General features: G+C 45.1%; 1 protein-coding gene and 1 pseudogene across 4 annotated transcripts in view; both read left to right on the plus strand.

Annotated features, from left to right (window-relative positions):
- LOC126259180 (cholesterol 7-desaturase nvd) overlaps positions 1–19,598 on the plus strand; it is a 533,483-nt gene that overhangs the window by 445,901 nt on the left and 67,984 nt on the right. The window lies entirely within an intron of this gene.
- LOC126260770 (tubulin alpha-1 chain-like) lies at positions 17,760–19,279 on the plus strand (annotated as a pseudogene).

The following is a 19,598-nucleotide window of genomic DNA, read 5'->3' on the forward strand; positions in this document are numbered from 1 at the left end:
TAGAAAATTTGTAGCTTGTTGCAGGCAGTAACTGCAAGTCCTCGCTACGGAAATTTATTATAATTATATGTGTCATCATAAAATCGAATAAATAATTTTTTGGCTCTCTCCTGAGAGAACTGTATAGGAAAATGCAAATATCACTGTAAACTCCTATCAAACTCCAAACAGTTATACAAAAATAGCTCAGCAAATACTCTAGTGTTGCTTGCGATCATAAACATTCAGTTAAGATGTATAAGTCTGCACAAGGCAGAGCACTTGAGCAAGACGTAACAATGGTGATTAGTTACATTAAACAGGAAGGATTGATACTGAGAAACATAAGAGTATTCGGGCTTATTTTTTTAGTGTTTGTGGTACGTGCTACCTATGTAAAAGTTACCTGTCGCTTTCAGAAATGAAAGTAAGACTCACTGCAATAGACAATGCAACAAGATTTTCTGCTGAACATTTGCCACAGTCGTTGGAAATGAATAAATGACCGCGTCCTATGAATGGCTAAGGCGAAAATTTAAAACAAAAATAATATCTTCTCCTCGGTCTTTTGCCAACTACTTCCAGTTAACGTTTTCTGTTCTAAAAGAAAAAAAAAAAGGTAATGAATCGTACTTCTGGCATTTGCTCCAACTAATCTACATTGCAGCTATCATACAAGTATAATTCTCTACTTTCCAAAAAAAAAAAAAGAAAAAAAAGAAGGTAATATTCTGCCAGCAGAGAAACGCATTATTGTATCTCTGAACAGGAATTATTAACAGAAACAAAACACTTAACTCCTCTTGCCAATTGATATCAAATACGTCTGTTTCACAGCGACACCAAATGGGAACTGGAGCAAACTAGACGCGGTTTTCGCTACGATCACAATATAAGAACGTATAGTTGTCTTCGCGTGCGATTTTGCCCAGTCATGCTGGAATGAGAAAAGTAAAAAAAAAGTACTAAATGCTTGCAGAGGATAAGGCGGCTTGCATGCAATACATCCTAGAAGCCCAGTCAACTTAGGAAAATTAGCCGAAAAAATTGTTGTAGTGGCAAATTTTTGTGCAGTGGTACGACGAAGTGCCATTAACATATTAAAAACCCCACCGGTGGGGAATGAGCATGGGGGTGGGGGAGCAGGGGTGGACGGACGGCGTTTAAAGATCACTTTTTACGTTTTTCTTGACTATCTCGAAAACCGGGGCTTCGAACGAAAGTGCTTTCCAGTACAAAATCAAACTACATTAAATTTCCCGCAAAAAATGTCCTATTCATTTTTCTCTGGGACTGACAGTTTCCTCGTTACAGAGACTAGAAAAATCTCGGATTGTTAAAATTAGTGTTTTAATGGTATAAGATTAATATTTGTTGTCAAATGTTGTGGGTGAAGAACAAACATTACATGTGCCTACCATGTCAAAGTGCAGTAGAGCCTTATTAAGGCGCAAATTGTGTTGTGGGGATGTGACGGGATGGAGAGGGGTTGCAGGGCAGAAGCGCGAGGAAAGGTGGGCCCCTGCATTGTGGTCGTGCCCTTCTCTAGGTCGGCAGACGGAGGAGCAAGCAGGCGAATCCGCTCTCTGCCCAGCTCGCTAACTGCAGGCTGTTTCACAGGCTTACACCGATCCGTAGCGCCCCTGCATGAATCACTGGCGACGCCGTGTGTCGATGTGCCCCGGACGGGTGGGGGGGGGGGGGGGGTGTATTTCCCACAGAGTGCGATAATACAAAATGGGAAATATATGAGTTTCTGATAATACTAAAGCGAGAAGCGCATACGGATCGAATCTATGTAACTCTTTCTACGCTTTGCAAAAACAGACATAATGTCTTATGGGATAACAGCAATCAGTGATTTTATAATGTTACTTAAAATCCGTCTACTATTTCACGGAAGCAAATCTTTTTCATCCTATCTAATCAACATCAAATGTACCAGAACGCACCTGATATTTCAGTTACAGGAGTAACCCGTCCAAATCCAGCAACTTTCACATGGTGCGTCACATAAAACTGGTTATATTAATTATAACACTATTACCGACAGGTGGCGTCTGGTACATTTGTTACATTCCATTTGCACATACTGTATTCAGTAGATCTTTTTTATATTAAAAATAATTAAAATATGTAGATGTCAAGGTTAAAATCTGTACTTGTCACAATTAAAAAAACAGTAAAATTATCATTTTTATACGATCTAAAAAGCATAGGGCGATTTATATATATCTATGGTGCTGGTGTGAACTTGTTTTCCTCTACGGTCTGCTTCCGTGGTTCCCGCCATTTCGGTGTTGTGCCGCGGTCCGCTCAGTCGTCTGATGTCCACCGCCGCGGGCAAGAGGGCCGCGCAGGAGGGCCCCGTCAACGATGCCAGGCGCTGCACGCGTCTTCCGGCTTCTCCACCGCGCACCATCTCTCATCCCTCGGCCTGGATCTCCACACGCAACAGTTGTCATCTTAGTAGGTCGTCATAAATGCTAAAATAGGCGTTATGATTGAATTCGCTTTGCTCGTTGAGGATTAAATCCGGATCTTTATTTTTGTGGGTGTATATTTCAATTTCTTCCAAAATGTTAAGAATAATGAATAAACCAAATTGGCGCATTTGGGGTACTGAGAATCTGCATTTCGCGATCGAGAAGTCTCTTCACCCTCACGGAACAATCGGTGCGACATTCCTTGACGGCACGGTGACTATCGAGCGATACGCGAAAGGCTTTGGAATATGATTTCACCCCCATCATGCAAAGCGATCCTGATTTCGACAAAGCGTCGTTCATGCAAGACGGAGCTCGGTCGGCCCCATCGGAGCAGGAGAGAGTGTGATGTCCTGGAGGAGCACTTTACGGACCGCGTTCTGGGTGGAGGTGTCCAGACGACACTGGCACGGGCCTCAATTCACAGCCATATCCTCCAGATCTGAACACACGCGACTCCTTTTTGTGGGGCTATATTAAAGACAAGAATCATTGCTGAGCTGAAAACAGCCATTCACGAGGTCATCGGTAGCGTCGACGTTCCAACACTTCAGCGGATCTTGCCGAATTTCGCTATTTGTCTCCGCCACATCATCGCCAATGACGGCAGGCATATGGGTAATGCCACAGTCTAAATCCGAATATCTGTACTCACGTTTACATGTTGAATAAAGTTTGCACGCACCGTAGTTTGTAACTAATTTACGTTTTTTTCATATATTCAATAATTGTCACCCTATACCTTCCGTCGCATTTATGCCCTCCTCCCACTTGCACCATAGAACACAATTTGCCCCTTAACATGGTTCTACAGCTCTTAAACGTCGTACAAGCAAATAATATTATTTCTCAACTCTCTTTATTTAGCAACAGACATCAATTTCTGATCATTCCAATACTACATTTAATGATCTACGTCTTTTCCTTTGTAGGGCGGCTATAATTTCGCACCTTACGAGCACACATCTACGTACTTTGCAGTGATTTACAACCGGAATTAGGTATCATTTGATAGGTTGTACATCGTATATGAATATTTAAAGAAGACTAATATTGTCACGTACACCTTGTAAACAGTTGTTAACGGTTATTGCATGAAAGGTGACGGATTGTCTTTATTATCAAAATGGCATAGTGAATGATTGCCTATACTATCAGAGGTTGGAGCGCCAGTGGAAATGAAACGTCAGGAGTAACTCAGGCCGTGGGTGGAAAAACCCGCATAGGTGTGTTGGTCCTGCTTAACACAGGAAGTAGCCCAAGACAGACAGGGTACCTGAGCGCTGGAGCACAAGACAGCGGCGGCCGGCCGTGGTGTAGCGAGGCAGGAAGGATGACCGGATAATACTTCAGAAAGCAGAGAGGAACAAGAAAGCTGGGTTATTTTACTCTGAGAAGCGTATGAATTCCTAATTAACGGGGATAGGTATTTCCTAGCAAACTTTCCTCGCTGGACGACAAAAGACTAAAATATGGTTGGTCGGCGTTCGGAATAATCTGTAGAGAGGGAGAATATGATTCGCCTTACGAGGGAGGGTAGCCGAGCTTTGCTGGGAAGCCAGCGGTGGGGAGAAAGAGGTCTTCCGTTTTGAGCGCCCGTGTTTGACGGTCGCTCAGTATCAGCTTTTGTTGGTACAGATGGACTTGCTGTCTTTGCTCTCAGGAGATTTTATAGTTAAGGCACTGCACTGTTGCGAACTTACACGATTCTGGACTTCGCCTCCAGGTAGGGAGTCGTCGTTGAGTAACCAACGTTCAGTGATTGAGAGCACTACTTCTGTCTATACTCACGTTGAGACGTTATCTGAATTCCATCCTTGTGGCTGGGTGTTTGCGTTTCTTGTCTGTAGAACACTGAGAGGAGAAGATAGTATTAGATTACTCTAGTCAGAGGACCGCCTTCTGCCGTCCTAGTGTTTGAATGAGTTTTTCACTTTGTGGCTGGAGTTGTTCCATCGTCGCCGATGTGTATGAGAACCGTCACTCCGACGCACCGGACACGGTACGTACGCTAATAGTGCCAACTGCTTCGGCTTATTGGGGATACAAAGCTAAACACCTGTGATCAAGTAAGTTTTATTTCCACTAGTTCTCGTAGCTATAAAAAGGGGCAGATTTGGGCAATTCATAAGTAATATTAGTTAGGAAATTCATTTGTATCTCTTTATGACCATTGGACATTGATATATAAACAGTTGTAATATATGGGGGTTTTAATCTACAATAAATGTATAAGCAGAAACATAAAAAAAATGGTTCAAATGGCTCTGAGCACTATGGGACTCAACTGCTGTGGTTATCAGTCCCCTAGAACTTAGAACTACTTAAACCTAACTAACCTAAGGACATCACACACATCCATGCCCGAGGCAGGATTCGAACCTGCGACCGTAGCAGTCGCACGGTTCCGGACTGCGCGCCTAGAACCGCGAGACCACCGCGGCCGGCGCAGAAACATCATTTATCATTTTGTAGTTACAAGTTCCCTTAATCATTCATTTATGTTTATATTGTAATTTATATGTTAAAGAGCAAGAAGGATGAAATAATATCACCATTAAGAGATCCTAAGATCTGCTTCAGGGGGTAGTCAGACAGGGTTCAAAAATGGTTCAAATGGTTCTGAGCACTATGCGACTTAACGTCTGAGGTCATCAGTCGCCTAGAACTTAGAACTAATTAAACCTAACTAACCTAAGGACATTACATACATCCATGCCAGAGGCAGGATTCGAAACTGCGACCGTAGCGGTCACGCGGTTCCAGACTGTAGCGCCTAGAACCGCACGGCCACTCCGGCCGGCTAGTCAGACAGGGTCAAACCTTCGTTTTCGTGTTCAGTATTTGCCGTTCCGCACATTCATTTTTACACCCGCCTGGAGTAGCATCTTGGATCATTAGCTGCAATGCGGAAATTATTAGCCCTAAATAAAAAATGAATACGTCCTTTCTTATAGGAAATTTAATGAACTGAGAAACATTTTCACTAGAAATAAAGGTTTTCGAATAATTAAAGAGAAATATGACGCTCACACACCACAGGTGCGGATTTTCCGTATGGTGTTCATGTCTCTCGCACTCCTACCACGATACAAAAATTTGCGACTGCACGAATTTTTCAGCTGTTCGACCTCTCTTGGTGTTCGTTGACTGGGCTATTGCTCGTTAAGCTATATTTGTGTCGCAAAGTACACGAAACTGCGTCCTGTCGGCAATCTTGCTGTTCAGTCCTTCTCTCTTTTTTTCTTGCAACAAGGTTGACTGCGGCTGCGATCGGTAGTCACACTGTGCTTTTGTTGATCACTTCACACGGATCGTATCAAATCAATCGCTTTTGCAAATGAAATTTTGGTCATTAGTATCATGAAAAATTTGAGTATTGTGTCTCGCTCTGAACACGGAGGAGATATGTGAGGTAACACTCTTCGAGAGTAGTCGAAGGGCACGTACACGGTTCCATTAAAAACACTCACTTCAGTAATTCGATGAAAAAAATTATGTACATATATTTTTAAAACCTTTCTGAGGTTACATTTATCGCGAAGTTTTCGCCCTTTGCAAAATCCCAAATGACGGACAGAGCGCAGGTGATTCTTGTAAACGAGAGGGTTAAAAGAACACTCAAGATTACACAACAATATCTTTAACTCCGGTTTGCTACAGAGTTCTTGAGCATATTCTAAGTTCAAATATAGTAATTTTCCTTGAGACAGAAATAAGATGCTGAAAATTTGTAACAAAATCACGCCAATGGCGGATCGGTGCCATGGCGACACGTTGCGTCTCTCCCACAAAAGACTTAAAAGTGAAACTGATAATACAACTGTAGTTAACATAAATATGTGTACTGGGATTGCAATAAAGTACTCGAACACATTTTGATTGAGAATTAGCTTAATATATTAAAAATTATGCAGAGCTACAGAGAACGTTGCTTACATAGCAGATCACGAGGGGCAAACGCGAAAACGGACAGACAAGCATCTCCTAGCTGCCGTCGGAAAAACTGAAGGCCGCGCCCTCGCTCATTTCTACAGGTAATGTAAATGTTAACATATGGACTCTTTGTTCCAGAATTGTTACACGAAACTTTACACACAAAAACTAATTTTTAGAATGGACTACTAAAAGATCATTTCTTGTGCTGTGGAGTTATCGTCTGCATCAGTATGTTGGAGAATTTAAGGATAATGTTAGCTAGATAGACGCTTCCTGTACTCCTAACCATGAGGGAAAGCTATAATGACTGAACGGCGATCTCAAGTTGCACATCATCTGGAAGGCAAGAAACATATAGCTGCAGTTTCGCGCCTGGTGAGAAAAAAAAAAAAACTAATTAGCGGTCTAGTTCGACGTTCTTGTACACGACCTAATACATTTCAAGTTTAGTGTACAGATGTCCGTAGAGAATTTGTGTCAGCCGACATACCTTCTTATAAGGTAAATAATCCAGTGTTAACAAAGTTTCTCTAAATATTGAAAAGTTTACCCTTTTTTTTAAGGGTAAACACTGATAAAAAATACGTCTTCCAAACTGTTACCAACAAACTCTACAACTAATTCGTTCCGTGTGTGAAAAGTACAAAATCTGGGCGACGTTAGACGAAACTTGTGACTCCACTGGCAGGAACGCTGAGAATGTAATTTCTGGGGTCTTAAAGAAACTGTGGAGTGATTTCGAAGAAATGTTCTCTGCTAACAAATCAAAAAATGACTACGGCGAACTATGTGACGATTGTAAGCATATTTAATGAATCTGTGCAAACTTTGTGGCCATGTGGTATGAAATTTGAAAAAGTTTTTTTTAATGCATTACGGGAACAGCAGTGATCAATGTCTTATAAATAATTACTATTAAAAACAGTCTTGATCACGATTTATTTAACAAGGTGACTGGTTTCGACCACTACTGTGGTCATCTTCAGACCATTGAGTAGGAACCTCTTTCTGTTGGAGAATCACTACAGTAGTGAATCACTACTGTAGTGATTCTCCAACAGAAAGAGGTTCCTACTCAATGGTCTGAAGATGACCACAGTAGTGGTCGAAACCGGTCACCTTGTTAAGTAAAGCGTGATCAAGACTGTTTTTAATAGTAATTATGAAAAAGTTTTACTGTTGATTACGGATGCTGCAGCACGTACAGGTATGGAGAAGGCAACGACAGGTCTTTTTCTTTGTTACCCTCAAATAATTCATGTTACATGCATTGCGCACGATTAACACAGACTATGTGAGCAAATTACAGCAGTATATACTAACGTAGATAAGCTGATTCATAATGGGAAAAGTGTTCATTAAGTCGCCGAGGAAAATTCACATATTGATAGCTAGAAACCCCCACGTACCACTGCCACCCACTCTAGAAGTAACGTGTCCGTTAGATTTATTCAGCATATAAAGCTGTAGTATTTTATCCATCCTCAGCAACTGTAGTCATATAAAATGAAATAATAAACAACCAGCTGCATAAAACGAATTTCTTTATCGGTTTCGGGCACTTATGCCATTCTTCAGAAGGTTATGCTTATCGCATTGATTGCGAGTGTCAGTAATAAAGTGCACACAGCAGAATGCCATGGCCCTAAAACATATGCAGGAGCAATAAATAATACAATAGTGAATCCATTAATATGGTAAGAGCTCTTAGATGCCTATATGTAGTTCACAGTTTTACGCAAACACTGTGAACTATACGTGGGTATCTTATCGTATTAATGGATTCACTATTGGACCATGACATTTTGCTGCATGCACTTTATTATTAACACTCGCTAATAATGTGATAGCCATAACCTTCTGAAGATGGGCGCTAAGTGCCCGAAACCCGTAAAAACAATAAAATTTCTTTTACATAACTTGTTGCTGATTATTTCATTATATATAAAGCTACCTTATTTAAAAAGGACTTCCAGAAATCCTTTAAATTCCTCACCGTGCTCATATTCACTGTTAATCAGGCAGAATGTGATACAAGAGTCATAACGAAACCTCCTTCGTATTGTCTAAAGAATAATCTTAAATCGCGGTATAATTCAGTGTTCCAGAAACTAGTCAAATAATATTGCCACCATTTACTCGAAAACTAAGCTAATGTTCTCTACTTTAGAAGCACTTATTTCGCTGATGCGAGAATGAGCGTAGGCTCACGATCTCTTAAGCCAGTGTTCCACTCGTTACCATCTCATAAAACGGAAATCGTAGAGCCTTTACGCTAAGCACCGACAGCCGCTAAGAAATGTCACCACCCACGATATGTATCACGTGGCAGAAGGGCCACTCGGATAAATATCGTTGTGGGTGGCGGGTGACCTGCCCAGGCAGTCGTTAAGTCAGACCGCGCGAGCGGAATGACAGATTGTGTTCAACTGCGATCCTGCCGCCGATACATGAATCTTCTTCAAATACGCTTCTAACTTGATTTGAATACTATCTTGCCACGGATCTGCAGACAGACTGTGTCCTTACAAGAACTTCGCTCGAAAGTATATTATTTTCACTTCACTCTCGTCTTTGCTCTCCCTCAGAAGGGCGAGCTTAAAAATCTGCGCAAGCTACTTTAAAAATCTATTCAGAAAGGCTTCACATGCTTCTCTGCACGTGAGACACGCGTGCAGAAATTATATTTAATATCAAGTGTTATGTTTTTAAGAAATCAAGAAAGCTGAACTAACTTCGACTTGTAGCTAGACGTAGATTTTGTTATCATTCGACACAGATACCGTGCACAAACAATAAAAGTGTGCAACTGGAGCGGTTCGGTGATGACAAGAGTGGTGTCGTCCGCGTCTCAGTGTCGAGACTACACAGACAAGTGGAGAACATCAACGGAGAAAATGAAATTGGAAACTACCACGTTACAAAATAGCTTCTACCGGAGAGAAATGTTTCAAACTATATAGAACTGTCGATTTTTGTTGACATGCGTACTTGCTTTTTGATCAGCTTTTCTGTCAAGAAGAAACGTTATTTACTGCATTTTTCTATGAGCTGATTACATCAGCAGCGTCCATCAAGAATGGGCTTCAGGCAATCTACTCAGTATCACCTACAGTATAGTTAAGATTACACAAATGAAAAAAATAGTCGTTAAATTCAGACTTGATAAGTCCAAAGAAACAGTGTTACACCATTTGCAAACGTGTAGGGAAATACATGGTTCTGCTATCTTTTGCTTATTAGCGAGATAAATAGATATGATAAATAATGCAGCATGTCAGAACTATATAAATGGAAGGAATGGTCATCAATAATACAGATTAGCCAAAAACTAATGGTTTAGTTTTTAATGTCTAATCCTTTGCTACTGCTAAAAGTATGTTTATTTCTACAATTTATCTAGCCCACACCTTTCGGTAAATAGATCCAGCTGTAAGTTATCACTATATAGGACTTCAACCGTGATGCTAGTTAGTGGTGCGTGAACAGATGTATCGTGTTGGTGATTTGTCCTTAGTGAGAAGACACTATTTATTATTACTGAGTTTTGATGTCCCATGAGACCGCGTAAACGTGAAATAATTGCTCTTGCTGAATTTAGATGATGATATTCCTTGCAAGGCGCCGAGTGCAACAGAAATTAAATACATAAAAATCGTAACTATTAGCATGAAATATGTTTTTGTTAAAATGATGTCAGTATTTTCAGCTGCGCGTTTATAACGAATAATTAAAATTTGTGACGGATGTTTCTGAATCTAAAAATTGTTTCGTTCAGTGTTCACAGTTGAACTAGGTGCCCATCATACTAAAAATGTACATATAGCTTTCTTGTTGTTATGGTGATAATTTATAGTTTATGAGCATAATCTTTTCCCCTCCCATTTCTCCAAATCATCCGACGATTTAAAGTGTAACCCAAAAAACGTTTTTGAGAAATGATATAGTTTTCGTTTATAGCATACAACTGAAAAGAAATGAAAGTGACGCATCAAAGACTGCATTGGTAAATGAGACACCCACGGGTTGCAATGAGTGGAATGTGGTACAATTTTCAAAATGGTTCGTAATCTACTAAATCCCTCGTAAATTTTGAAGGAGCTTTCCTTGTTGTCAGCAGTGCAAGAGAGTTCAGCGATCCTCTACGTGAGTCTACATTAGTTTCATACGTATGTCGTAAACAAAGACTATACCGTCACTTACAAACGTTTCGTCGGACTGTAAATTCATAATCGTGTGATAGAAAAAGGGGGAACGGGAGGGGAAGGAGAAATAGGATAATCTTGACGGAGTGTAAATAAATCGCGATGATTTGAAGTTTGCGACAACTGACTCGTCGGAAGGTTCTGAGGGGAAACTCCGCCAAACGGTGACTCACCTGTGGTGGTGCAGGCTCTGCTGCTAGGCTTGGGTCTCCGTGCCGCTGGCGGCCCATTGGCAGTGCGGCGGTGTGCCTTCCGGTGTGGGAACCGCCGCGCCGGCAGCTGTCCGCCGCTCGCCCGATGGACCTTGACCTTGAGACGGCACGCCCGCTCGTCTAGGAGGCGCAATGCGCCGCGTCTAGGCAGGGTCGGGTCGCCTCGGCTCGGCTCTGCGCAGCGGGGCTGCCGGCATCCCAGGGAGCCGCTCTGGCGTGTGAGCGGGTCAGCGTGCTCACGCTCTCACTCTGGAGTTCAGTTGGATACCTCGCGAGAAACGTAACCTTTCAGTATTCCACTATGAACTACGGAGCTCCAGCCACAAAGTGCCATTGTTTAGTGCCACGCTATTACGATTCTTTCGAAGCGCTGGCTTACAGTAGAAACAACAGAGTGAGTGTCTACGAGCTACACGAAAGGGATAGAGATTGATGTCACAGTAGTGTGTATTTGTGTGCACATTCATCTCAGTTCGTTGCCCCACCACTCACAGCATTTCTGCGTATCGCTTTCCGTTTGATTTATATTGCGTCTGCCATAGAAAGTGTGACGTCAACATAGGTTATTGTTAGTGTTGTTTGTTTTCTTTTACGGCGCAAAAACAACCAGGGTCATACGCGCTCATGTCAGAACTATAGAACACGAAGACAGAGGAGTTAAAAACGATTTCATGTTAATCCAAATCGACGGAAGACAAGACAGCTAAAAGTAAGGACGTGGAGAAAGGTCCATAAAATACACTATAGAGAAACATAGATCCCGAACTAAAAATTATGGCTTTCCCCATATTGCTACGAGGGATAAGACGCGGTCGACAGTCCGCGCGTCTTTCGCTAAAACGGTCGATAACTCAGACGTCAAACACAAACGAGAACTTAAGTGGATAAGAAAAAAGAACATCCCGTCGGGAAATGGCGGACAGTCAAAGGTTGAGCGGAATGAGAAGAAAGTGTGCGAGAATACCGCTTAACAAATGGCGATGGCTGAGCAGACACTGCCCGACACGCAACCTGAAATGATCTCGCGGCGAGAGACCCGAGAGGAGGTCGTCCGAGCCGCCGGGAGAAGCTTAGTAACCCGGAGCTTGTTTCTGTGAAGGGAGGGCCAGTGGTGATGCCGCAGTGACACCACCTGCTGACAGACGGCAACAGAGAAATCATCGGAGGGAAGGGAGGAGGCAGCGGGCTGAGGTGTACGAGGACTGCAGCCTTGGCAGCAGCGTCAGCGGCCCCGTTCCCTGTCAGACCGACGTGACCAGGAACCCACAGAAACATGAAGAGTGACCAGGTGGCAGCTGTCCTGGACGCGTTGCACTAGGGAATGGACGGTGTACAGCACATACAGGCTTTGAAGGGCAATTGGAGAGTCCGAGCAGACGACGCAATTGAAAAGCCTGCATCGCCGGACGTACCGCGGGGCCTGACACAGCGCACACAGCTCTGCTCTAACAATCACTTTAGCATGTACACAAAGTTACGGCACATATAAAACGCTTACTAGTACCTGAAACTGGCCGATAACGTTAGAGAGGTACTGCTAGCTCAGCCCTTTAAGACTCTAGCATCGTATGATTTATGGAAATCCCCGCGGAAAAGTAAAACAGGATCGCCGAATGCGAATGACCACTCTCCAGTACCTGCTGTCTTAATCACTGCGCCACTTAACCCGATTAAAACCACCATTCCAGAGTCTCTAGATACTGTGATTATCCCACGAAAGATTCTACATCGTTCTGGAATACTTCCCAACATGGATTAACGCAAAATAGGAGAGGGAGAGTGAGTGAGTGTGTGTGTGTGTGTGTGTGTGTGTGTGTATTCCGAACAGAGGTCGCCATTCAGCTTTTAGTTATACTAAACCGTTGTCGCTATTGTCGAGAAATTCGTTTGTGATACTCCACGTGTAAGGTTTTGTGCATCTCCTGAGAGTATTATCGTAGAAATTTCTAAGACTCCATTTTCCCTCGAATCAAGAAAGCTGTTACTTTGCCTAACAATGTCGCCGACGGAGCATTAACTGAAACTTTCAAATTTTGCACAGCAATACCGATATTCTTTCTCCTGTAGTACCATCCACGAATGGAACAGAAGAAGAGAACAAAAGAAGAGAAGAAAAGAGAAGTTTGGGTGAAGTCTGCTGCTATTTACTCTTTAAGAAACAAACTTTGCTGCTTCAGTCAAGTTTCATAGCACTACTTGATTTTGTACGTAATAGTATAATTTACTTTGGCATCTCTAAACGATGTTTTCGTTTAGTGCCAGAAATTCAAATGTACAGGGGATAGGCAAAGTAATGTGAACACCGGTACTTACGTGGGAATGGTTTATTAATAGTGGGTTGGACGCCCATTTGCCCGAAATACAGCTGCGATTCTTCTTGCAATGCTGGCATATAATGATTGTATAGTCTCCAGTGGAATGTTTTGCCACTCTTCTATCAGAACCTCTTCTAACTCCTGTAGTGACGGTGGAGGTGGAAATCCGCTCCGTCAGAACTACAAAACTGCGTTCAATTACCGCCCACAGGGGTTCGGTGACGTTAGAGTCCGGGGACTGCGCTGGCCAGGTGAGACGCTGCAGGTCAGCGGCATGCTCCTCGTACCACGGCTGTGTGGATGGGTGCGTTGTCCTCCTGAAATATGGCGTCGTTGTTGGGGAACAACATTTGAACCACGGGGTGCACCTGATCACCTAAAATGTTCACATAATCGTTGGCTGTAACACTGCATTTGAGATTAATGGTGGGACCAACAGATTCCACGATATGGCTGACCACACCATCACACTTCCACCTTCATGCTTAACCGTTGGAATCAAGCAATCCGGATTGTAGGCTTCTTTTGGCGTTCTCCAGACGTAAACACCGCCCAAGGCTGTAAATAACGAAAACGTTGTGTCCTCGGACCATATGATATCTTTCCCTGATCATCCGTCCAGGATTTATGCTCCTTACACCATGTTTTACCCTTCTTTGTGTGTGTGTGTTTTTTTTGTCGGCACTGATGGTTTCGGTATAGCAGCTCGTCCACGAATATTCGCTTTAAAGAGTTCTCGGCAGGCCGTATCGATAGATGCGGGATCTCGAAGATGGCTATTGAGATCTATAGTGACTTTAGCCGACAAAGTTTTTTGTTGCTCTGACACAATTCATGTTAGCGTACGACGATCTATCTCATTTAGTTTTGATTTGTGCCCACTATTACGTTTACTCGATGATGTCTTTCCATGTTTTGTGTAGGCTGTTATGACTGTTTAAACAGTTGCTCTTGAAACATTCAATAAGTTGACTGTCTTGATTACTTATGCTCCAGCTAATCGGGCCCCCACAATATCCCCTCTTTAGAACTCTGTTACGTCTTTCATTGCACGTTTACCTCGGCCTCTGAATGCAAACGAAGTGTGTACTACTCGTAAACAACCTGCTCTGATGCCTAGTTCGTACTCAACACGAGCAGTCCAGCGCGGCACGTACCATACCTGCGTTGTTGATCGTCAAACACAACCATCCCATTACTGCCACTGCTCACATTATTTTGCCTATCCCCTGTATATTCAAATGGCTCTGAGCTGTATGGGACCTAACTTCTGTGGTCATCAGTCCCCTAGAACTTAGAACTACTTAAACATAACTAACTTAAGGACATCACACACATCCATGCCCGAGGCAGGATTCGAACCTGCGACCGTTGCGGTCGCGCGGTTCCAGACTGTAGCGCGTAGAACCGCTCGGCCACACCGGCCGCCCCTGTATATTCGCTCCATACGTAACGAATAGGTTACTGCACAGAGTATATGACATATAAAATGACAAAAAATTTTTGATAGTATCGGATGGTGCAAAATTATTAGAAAACCGCTGAGAAAACAGGGTTACGTGCTAATGGAGGCGGAATAACTAGTCATTGGTAAGAAAATGGAAAGTGATGGACCTCTGACTGTAGATAGATTCACTTTCAAGACGGTTGACCGCTTCAAGTACTTAGGGAATCTTTACAGGAACGACTACGAAACGAATATACCAAAAGATTCCCAAATCAGGTTGTATCACTCGAGTATTATACCGTTAACATTGTACGAATGTGGAGCATTAATACTTAGAAACAAAGGTGAAGAAAAACTGTAATATTCGAAAGAAAAATACGAAGAAAAATTTTTGCACTGGCGTATGATGAAAATAACATGGAATGGAGGATAAAGAACAGTGGATTTACAGAGCTGTACAAACACCGTAACGTCGTGAGAGCGCTGAAGAAGAGAAGGCTGAATTGGCTAGGCCGTATAGCAAGAATGGCAGAGAAAAGGATAGCTAAAGTAGCATTCGGAAGGACGAGAGACGGAACAATAGGAAGAGCAAGATCCGGAAATACACTCCTGGAAATGGAAAAAAGAACACATTGACACCGGTGTGTCAGACCCACCATACTTGATCCGGACACTGCGAGAGGGCTGTACAAGCAATGATCACACGCACGGCACAGCGGACACACCAGGAACCGCGGTGTTGGCCGTCGAATGGCGCTAGCTGCGCAGCATTTGTGCACCGCCGCCGTCAGTGTCAGCCAGTTTGCCGTGGCATACGGAGCTCCATCGCAGTCTTTAACACTGGTAGCATGCCGCGACAGCGTGGACGTGAACCGTATGTGCAGTTGACGGACTTTGAGCGAGGGCGTATAGTGGGCATGCGGGAGGCCGGGTGGACGTACCGCCGAATTGCTCAACACGTGGGGCGTGAGGTCTCCACAGTACATCGATGTTGTCGCCAGTGGTCGGCGGAAGGTGCACGTGCCCGTCGACCTGGGACCGGACCGCAGCGACGCACGGATGCACGCCAAGACCGTAGGATCCTACGCAGTGCCGTAGGGGACCGCACCGCCACTTCCCAGCAAATTAGGGACACTGTTGCTCCTGGGGTATCGGGGAGGACCATTCGCAACCGTCTCCATGAAGCTGGGCTACGGTCCCGCACACCGTTAGGCCGTCTTCCGCTCACGCCCCTACATCGTGCAGCCCGCCTCCAGTGGTGTCGCGACAGGCGTGAATGGAGGGACGAATGGAGACGTGTCGTCTTCAGCGATGAGAGTCGCTTCTGCCTCGGTGCCAATGATGGTCGTATGCGTGTTTGGCGCCGTGCAGGTGAGCGCCAAAATCAGGACTGCATACGACCGAGGCACACAGGGCCAACACCCGGCATCATGGTGTGGGGAGCGATCTCCTACACTGGCCGTACACCACTGGTGATCGTCGAGGGGACACTGAATAGTGCACGGTACATCCAAACCGTCATCGAACCCATCGTTCTACCATTCCTAGACCGGCAAGGGAACGTGCTGTTCCAACAGGACAATGCACGTCCGCATGTATCCCGTGCCACCCAACGTGCTCTAGAAGGTGTAAGTCAACTACCCTGGCCAGCAAGATCTCCGGATCTGTCCCCCATTGAGCATGTTTGGGACTGGATGAAGCGTCGTCTCACGCGGTTTGCACGTCCGGCACGAACGCTGGTCCAACTGAGGCGCCAGGTGGAAATGGCATGGCAAGCCGTTCCACAGGACTACATCCAGCATCTCTACGATCGTCTCCATGGGAGAATAGCAGCCTGCATTGCTGCGAAAGGTGGATATACACTGTACTAGTGCCGACATTGTGCATGCTCTGTTGCCTGTGTCTATGTGCCTGTGGTTCTGTCAGTGTGATCATGTGATGTATCTGACCCCAGGAATGTGTCAATAAAGTTTCCCCTTCCTGGGACAATGAATTCACGGTGTTCTTATTTCAATTTCCAGGAGTGTACGTGGTCAGATAAAATCCGGGAACACGTAGCTAGGATGAATACCACCACCGAATGGACAAACGGAAAGAACTGTAGAGGCTACATGAGCAGGCGTATGGTCGGTGAGGCCCTTGCCACACGTGAAGTAAAATAAGTTCGTACGATGATGATGATGATGATGATGATGATGATCATTGGTTTGTGGGGCGCTCAACTGCGCGGTCACGGGCGCCCGTACAAAATTCCAATTCTTACACAGTCCGTTTTTTTCCACAATCCAATCTAGACGCTGTCACAAATGAAGAAGATGATGAAATGATAAGGACAACACAATCACACAGTCCCGAACCCGGGACGCCACGATCCAGAGGCAGCAACGCTAGCCACCAGTGTACGAGCTGGGGACTAGCTCGTACTATACTTGCTGCCCGGACGTCAGCACTCAACATTACCAGCACACAAATAGGAAAACACCGTAGTTTTGGCATATGTAACCTAGCAAAATATTGCATTTTATTAGTAGAGGGGTAGCCACTGATGGCAGTTCTGCCGAAATATTTTTCGCCGAAGTAAAAAATAAGTCTGCTAAACATCGTCGAAACGGTAAAGTGTACATGTTATTCCAAGCTAGATAGTGGGAGACTGTTTTTAGCGTAGGTGGTACGTTTTAGACACCTGCAGAACGAGGCACTGTATTCGGACGGGAGGTGAGGTGGCGGGGGGCGCCGGTGTGACCGTGAAAGTGGCAGGAAATTTGGCCGGCAATTTGCATGCAACACTGCAGATGTTTGCTATCGCGTGCCGATCTGGTCCCGGGGCCCGTCGTTTGCAAAATACAGGCAGCTGCGTGGCGTCGGGACGCGGCTGATTTGCGTGCTCGCTCGGCGCTTAGCAATTTCGATGCGGCACGGCAGCCGCCTGCGTCACGCGCGATCCCTCACTCCGTGGAGCCGTTGTGCCCGGCCGGAGCTACGGCCGGCCGTCTGCGCGCCGTCTCGCCAGCCGGCCAGCCAGCCAGCCACCTGCGGCGACCACGTGGTGTCTGCGCTGCCTGCGAGGCTGCCCCTCCTCACCTCACCTCACCTCACACCACCCCTTAAGGGGCGGGGCGTGTCACTTTTGTCGAGACACGACTGCTCGCTACTACATTCAGCTCTTTAAGACTTTAACCTCGGCGCGGGACAACTTTGCACGTTCCAGACGAGGCAGAAGTTTGCGGTTTCGATTTTTTTCCATCTGCTGAATTCTAGTGACCAATATCAAAATGCGTGAATGTATCTCAATCCACGTTGGCCAAGCGGGAACCCAGATTGGTAACGCATGCTGGGAACTGTATTGCCTGGAGCATGGCATTCAGCCCGATGGGCACATCCCATCAGACAAAACTATTGGGGGGGCCGATGACAGCTTCAATATATTTTTTAGCGAAACTGGTGCTGGGAAGCATGTGCCACGCGCAGTATTTGTGGACCTGGAACCGACTGTTGTTGATCAGGTGCGCACGGGTACCTACAGGCACCTGTTCCCCCCTGAGCAGCTGATTACTGGCAAGGAAGACGCTGCAAACAATTATGGCCGTGGTCACTATACAATTGGAAAGGAAATAGTGGATCTTGTGCTGGACCGTATTCGCAAGCTTGCTGACCAATGTACTGGGCTTAAAGGCTTCAAGGATTCCTGATCTTCCATTCCTTTGGGGGTGGTACTGGTTCAGGCTTCACTTCACTCTCGATCGAACGTCTGTCTGTGGATTATGGCAAAAAAAGCAAACTGGAATTTGCTATTTACCCAGCTCCTCAAGTCTCAACAGCAGTCGTGGAGCCATACAACTCCATCCTTACCACTCATACCACGTTGGAACATTCAGACTGTGCTTTCATGTGTGATAATGAAGCTATCTATGATATTTGCCGCCGACACTTGGACATTGAACGGCCGACTTACACGAATCTGAACAGGCTGATTGGCCAGATTGTATCCTCAATCACGGCATGTCTTCGCTTTGATGGAGCTCTTAATGTGGACCTCACAGAATTCCAGGCCAACATGGTTCCCTACCCTCGTATCCATTTCCCACGTGTTACCTATGCTCCTGTCATCTCTGCAGAGAAGGCTTACCATGAGCAACTTTCTGTAGCAGAAATAACCAATGCTTGTTTCGAACCTGCCAACCAGATGGTGAAATGTGATCCAAGACACGGAAAGTACATGGCATGTTGTATGCTGTACAGAGGAGATGTTGTGCCAAAGGATGTAAATGCTGCAATTGCAACAATTAAGACAAAGCGAACCATTCAGTTTGTGGATTGGTGTCCAACTGCCTTCATGGTGGGAATAAATTACCAACCTCCTCCTGTGGTACCTGGTGGTGATCTTGCAAAGGTTCAGCGTGCTGTTTGCATGCTGTCAAACACGACTGCAATTGCAGAGGCCTGGGCTCGTCATGACCACAAGTTTGATTTGATGTATGCCAAGAGAGCGTTTCTCCACTGGTATGTCGGTGAGGGTATGGAGGAAGGAGAGTTTTCAGAAGCCCGTGAAGATCTGGCTGCCCTTGAAAAAGATTATGAAGTTGCTATGGATTCTATTGAAGGAGAAGATCAAGGAGCTGAAGAGTACTTAGGCCGCGACAGCATAACGAAATCTAGTGGCTTTCTCGGTTTCAGTTACATCCCAGGAAAAAGCTGAGCCGTTAAACATTAGGCAGCTCCGTTGAAAGAACGTACCAGTCGCTTTAGAGTAACGTGGATGGGTAGAACTGGTATCAGGCGGCCGTGTGCTGCCCCTCCCCTCCCCTACTCACCCCCTCCACCGCACCCCACTGCACACGTAAGTAATGGCAGCGAATTAGCGTGTACTGTGTGTGCCTACCGGTCGTATGTAAGAAGCACGGTAAGACGGCAGGACCGGGAGACGTCACTTAATGCGGACAGCAGATGCTTTCGGACGTGCCCCCCCCCCCCCCCCTGCCCTGTCCGCTGGAGTGTCCACGCGGACTGTGCGTCCT

This window comes from Schistocerca nitens, chromosome 5, assembly GCF_023898315.1.
Source record: "Schistocerca nitens isolate TAMUIC-IGC-003100 chromosome 5, iqSchNite1.1, whole genome shotgun sequence".
NCBI classification, from domain to species: domain Eukaryota; kingdom Metazoa; phylum Arthropoda; class Insecta; order Orthoptera; family Acrididae; genus Schistocerca; species Schistocerca nitens.